The sequence below is a fragment of the Helianthus annuus genome, chromosome 15 (genome assembly GCF_002127325.2).
Source record: "Helianthus annuus cultivar XRQ/B chromosome 15, HanXRQr2.0-SUNRISE, whole genome shotgun sequence".
Taxonomy (NCBI): Eukaryota; Viridiplantae; Streptophyta; class Magnoliopsida; order Asterales; family Asteraceae; genus Helianthus; species Helianthus annuus.
Window position 1 is genome coordinate 108,439,546 of NC_035447.2, and position 6,001 is coordinate 108,445,546.

The following is a 6,001-nucleotide window of genomic DNA, read 5'->3' on the forward strand; positions in this document are numbered from 1 at the left end:
TGTCAAAGAAATGAACCTAGATTTCTACCAAAGACTTCAACTTCGGGAGGATTTGATAGACCAAGAAGCAATTCTCTAAAATTAATCATTTTAATGGCCAATCAAATCAGTTTCAAAATCAAAGGTTTGGACAACAAAATCGATACCAGACTTCTGGTAATCGAAATTTTCAAAGAAATGAATATAGGAATTTTTATAACTCAAATGTTCAAAATAATTCAGTTATTTTTTTTTCAAAATTTAGGATATGGTAATATGTATAGAACTTATTGAGATAATAATTTTCGAAGGTTTGAAAATTCGAGAGTTTATTAGAATTCTCAAGATCAAAGACTAAGTGGAAATTATCGAACTCATCAACAAACGAATAACATATCCAAGACACCTGAAAGGTGTAATGGATATCCAGAAGAGTTCAAGTATGTTACTGAATCTGGTCAACCCAAGACTATTATGGTCACTTTGACTGTACAATGTGTGACACATGTGTCACTTCAACCATCAAACAAATACCAAACCAATGAAATATTGTGTTTCATACTTGGTATTTGTATAAGTATGTATATCATTTGCACATATCAATTCTTGTTCGATTTCGGGCTCTAAATCGCTTTCTGGAAGGTTATACGCGCACTGATGCGTAAATATAACCAGTTTAATGCAACAAACACTCCGTAATAGTGACATAGGCTTAACATACATTAAATAACCTTTACACAACTTAGAAATAAGTTTTGGAAGGTATGGTGTGCCGAAATCAAGTTTATTCGCTTACAGGGACTAAATTCAACAAACTGCGAAAGTATGTCAATTTGTACTGTAACGTACATTCTGGAACTTGACCATAAGTTAAACATACCCTAAAAATTCTTTACATAGCTTAGAAATAGGCTTTGAGGTGTTCGGTGTGCTAAAATAAACTTTCTGGTCATTCAGGGACTAAAAGCGTCAAAAAGTGCATAAGTTTGCATTTTCGCGCATATCTTACGTTTTGAATATATCCGGACATCCAAAAATTTATGTAAGCATTAAAATATTTTATTTTAGTGTTTGGCATAATAAAAATCCATTCGTCGCTTAATTTGGATCGTTTTTGCGTTCGTTACGACTTCCGTCGTAATTAACCGAACAACGGAATCGTACGACCAAACTAGCCGACATCCGAGATGTTTTTGAGCATATTTTAAGTTCCTTATACTTTAATTTCATTTTAGAGCTTTGAAATGGGGTTAACGGGGCTTAAACGTGTCAAAAATGCATCGAAAACCAAGTTTGGGGCTTCAGGGACTAAATCTGCCATTTTTGAAAGTTGCTGGTCTGCAAGGTCCTTACGGACCGTATGGACATATGCTTACGGTCCGTAAGCCTTCCCAAGAACCACAAAATTGCAGAAACAATGAATCTGGCCTATCCCACTTGCTCAAATGGTTTTTACCCCTTGAATTACACACTATGGGCTGGTATTTGATGTCCCCATTGTATTCAAAACCTTGTGCCCAAGTGTAAGGCCAAGATCATTCCCTCTTCTCCAAGAAATGATCCTAATGGTTGTGAAATTCCAATAAATAGCTAGCTCCATTCACTCATTTCTTCACACCTTGATCAAATGTGCTCTAAGTGGAGGCAACCACCTTTGTGGAGGCCACCTACCTGAGCATACTTGATCATTCTTCCCTCTTGGACCCTTCTGTAAGTCTTCTTTCATTTTAGCATTAAAGTCAAACTGCGTTTGACTTTCTGCATTGACCAGTTTATGGTCAATGCGAAGTTCGTTTGAACTTCATAACGTGAGCGTAATCACGATGGTTATAGTCCCTAGTAGCTATACCTACTGATTACCACGTTATCTAGGCTCAGTGACGAGTCGTAGTTTCAGCCAAAATGCGTTTTCTTGCGTATTTTGTAACCAAACTACTCTAGGGTATTAAAACCGTTTGTTTTAATACCAAACCTGTTTTCTAACTTAACTAAACATGTTCTAGCATGTTTAGCTCGTCACTTTTAGATTTGTGCTTGTTTAGGGTCGTAAAGGTAAGTGATGTGTGTAAAATGCAACATATAAATCACATCAATTAAGGCATAAAACTAACCCTTTTTAAGTACTAATGTTGGAAAAAGAGTGTTTTTGTCTTCCTTTTGTATTTTCAGGATGAAATGAGCTCAAATTCACAAAAGAAGCAAAAAGACAACTAATTCTAGCATAAATACAAGAAAAGGAATAAAAGTAGACTGCCCGGACCCTCAACGGCATCCTCCAAAGCAAAGAAGAGAAAGCAGAAATCTGAACACGCCCCGTGCTCAGCCAGCACGAGGCCGTGCCCAAGAAGCAGCATAAAAGACAAACTTATAGAAGCTTCCATTGCCCACCACGGGGCCGTGTCCAGCGGGCACGGGGGCGTGGTGAAAGTACAGCAGGCGCATTAATTGTAATTGCGAATTATAATTAATGAGGAGAGAGAGTGTCAGACGGGCACGGGGGCGTGTCCAGCGGACACGGGGCCGTGCCCAGCCCTCTGTTCAGCCTATAAATAGGGGTGCTTGGTTTCATTCCATCTCATCCCTTGGCACACCACCTCTCTCACACTTCATCCACCACCCACCACCACCATAACACCATCATCCACCACCATCATCCATTGTCCATCGTAGAGTGTGTGAGTCGTCTCGGGATCCAAGATTGATCGTAAGAGTTCTTGACAATCAAGGCCATGTTTGCCTAAGTCTCTTACATCACTTGGTGAAGACAAGTGTTTAGTATTATACTTTTTATTTTCAATCTTTTGCACTTTTTATTTGGTTTTGTATTAATGACTTTAATAACTAGTTGCTTATGTTGAAGGTGATCTTTCCTTATCGTTTGTCCGTGGTGTCTTGGCATTATTTTACTGTCTATATAAAATAAAAGATTTTCACCATTCATATCTCCACGGTCTATATGGAGGTATGTTGGCTACCTGGTCGGGGGTTAAGGGAACGGTTTGGTAAGGTTCTTGCCCTTGTTCAGCGTTTAGAGGTCCTGCTTGGGACCTGGGTCAAATTTAGTAGGATCTCCTTCAATGCCCATAGGTATTGGATGGCGGGGATCCAAACTCTTTGACCCCCTCATAAGTTAACTACTATTAATACTATAACCCGGCTATTTAGGACTGTATCCCTGCTGACTCAGACTACTTAGCCGAGGGTAACGTCACCGCCGAAAGCGGGGCCTACCACAATTTGCATTAATAACTTAATTCATTATCTTTCAATAATCCGACCCTTTAGGATTGTATCCTTGCTGACTCAAACTACTGGGTTGAGGGTAACGTCGCCTTCAAAAGAGGGGCCTACTACAATAACTAAGATAATCTCTTAAACAAGTGCAAAAGTGCGAAAATAATCAAAGGTTATACTAATACACGTGTCGGATCCAAGTGATTCATCTTGTCTATCTGTTTTTATTTTATTTTATTTTTCAGCATTTAGTTAGTTTTTATTTTCTTAGTTTAAAAAACATTTTTCTCACTTTTTGATTTGATTAGACGTTGAGGATAAACCGGTACTAAAAGCTCTTGTGTCCTTGGATGACCTTGGTATCTTACCAACACTATACTACGTCCACGGTGGGTGCACTTGCCCATATGTGTGTTTAGTGTTAGTGAATATCGTGTTTTATAAATTTAAAACTTGGCTAAAAGTGTAAAAAGGGCTTAATTATACATCTAAAAAATATATTACACTACATACGCATCAAGTTTTTGGCGCCGCTGCCGGGGACACAAGGATTTTAAGAAAGTTAGGAATCAACGGCCTAATCATATTTTTATTTTTCTTTTTAATTTTTAGGATTTTTCTTAGTTTTTCAGCTTCTGTAGGGCTCAGCACGGGCCGTCCCTGGTCGGACACAGGCCGTGCCCAGCATCGTTACTGGCAGTTTTTTGTTTTCCAAGTTACAGAAGGCTGACCACGGGGCCGTGCCGGTGCAACACGGGGCCGTGTCCAACTTCCAGTAACTCTGGGATTTGGAAAACAATCACTGAAACTCCGACCACGGGCCGTGTTCGCTAAACACGGGGCCGTGGTGAACCTTCTGACCAACATTCTTTTCTGTTTTTATTTCAGGAATTGGAACCCGACGCCAACCTCACGTAGTGTATGAGCTCCAGTTCCAATAAAGACATAAAAGAACCACTAGAAGAACCCGAACGCTTTCTCAGAAAAAGGTTAAAATCCAAAAACCAAGAGAAGGTTTCGGGTGATCCACCTCCAATGGCGGACCAACGTACCCTTATGGATTATCTACGACCCACCGTAGGTAATCTAGGCGCCGCTATCAATGCTCCGAATGTCGAAGCTAATAACTTCGAACTCCGGCCGCATTTGATACAAATGCTCCAAAACTCCGCAACCTTCCATGGGCTTGCGGACGAGGATCCCCATCTACATATAACTAATTTCTTGGAAATATGTGATACTTTTCGGATCAATGGAGCATCAAACGACACCATCCGCCTCCGTATGTTTCCCTTCTCACTAAAAGACCGAGCGAAAGCTTGGCTCAACGCCCTCCCAGCTGGATCGGTAAACACCTGGGATGAACTAGCCCAAAAATTTCTATATAAGTATTTCCCTCCCGCTAAAACTGCTAAGTTAATGACTGAAATTAATACATATTCACAAGAGGATGGGGAATCCTTATATGAAACTTGGGAAAGGTTCAAGAAGCTATTACGCAAGTGTCCCCATCACGGCCTTGCAATATGGCAACAAGTATCCACTTTCTATAATGGATTGTTGCCACACACTAGGCAGACACTTGATTCTAGCTCCGGAGGACTTTTAGGTAATCGACGCCCACACGAAATATATAATCAAATTGAGGAAATTGCTCAAACCAATTTTCAATGGCACACCCCCCGGGGAAATAAGTCTATCGCCCCGGGCGCCCATAAGGTCGATGAAAGCACTTCTTTACAAGCCCAAATCGAGGCCCTTTCTTCAAAGATAAAAAAATTGGAAATGACAAAAACAGTCTCGGTTATGGCTTGTGAAGGGTGTGGTGGGTCACATGAAAATTGGAGTTGCATGAAAGAAACAGGCGATCAACAAGAAATGGTAAACTACATTGATAATAGACCTAGGCCGTCGGGTCCCCCAACGGGAACTTACAACCAAGGATGGCGAAACCACCCAAACCTTGGTTGGAGGGAACCCGGCAATAGTAGTAACCAACAAACCCAACGAACAAACTTTCAACAACCAAGAAATGAGTCACAAAATTTCACTCAACAACAAAGTGGACGAGAAAGGCTCGAAGATACTGTATCTCGCCTCGTCTCCGACACTGATAAGAAAAACTCGGAAAGATTTCTACAATTAGAATCAAATTTTAGAAATCAACAAGCTAGTATTCAAAACATAGAAAAACAATTTAATCAAATAGCTCAAAATTTTGCCGAGAGACCGCAAGGCGCATTACCTAGCAATACCGAAACGAACCCAAAAGCGCAAGTCCACCTCATCACACTACGGAACCGCACCGTAAGGCCTGCAGAAGTGGCACCGCCAACGGAAGAAACAGTACCCACACCTCTGCAGGAAAAGAACTCCCCTCCGTCACCAGAGCCTACCAAGGCTCCTCGAGTTCCATACCCCGGTAGGTTAATTCGTCAAAAGACCAATGAGCAATTCGCAAAGTTCCAAAGTCTGTTAAAACAATTGCATGTCAATATTCCTTTTATCGAGGTCCTGACCCAAATGCCCAAGTACTCTAAATTCATGAGGGACTTCCTTACACATAAAAAGAAAATTGAAAGTTTGCAATTAGTCAATTTAGGCGAAGAATGCTCTGCCCTCGTACTCAATAAACTTCCCCAAAAGAAAATCGATCCCGGAAGCTTCACGATTCCCTGCTCAATAGGGGAATCGCCCGTTCGTAATGCCTTAGCCGACCTTGGGGCTAGCATTAACCTCATGCCCTCATTAATGTTCAAAAGACTCGGCTTAGGAACCACGAGCCTTA

General features: G+C 40.9%; 1 non-coding gene across 1 annotated transcript; it reads right to left on the reverse strand.

Moving 5' to 3' along the window:
• Positions 1–4,626: 4,626 nt before the first annotated feature.
• On the reverse strand, positions 4,627–4,733 carry LOC118487770. The gene has a single exon (XR_004882713.1). It is a non-coding gene; the product is annotated as a small nucleolar RNA R71 (small nucleolar RNA).
• Between the last annotated feature and the right edge of the window lie 1,268 nt (positions 4,734–6,001).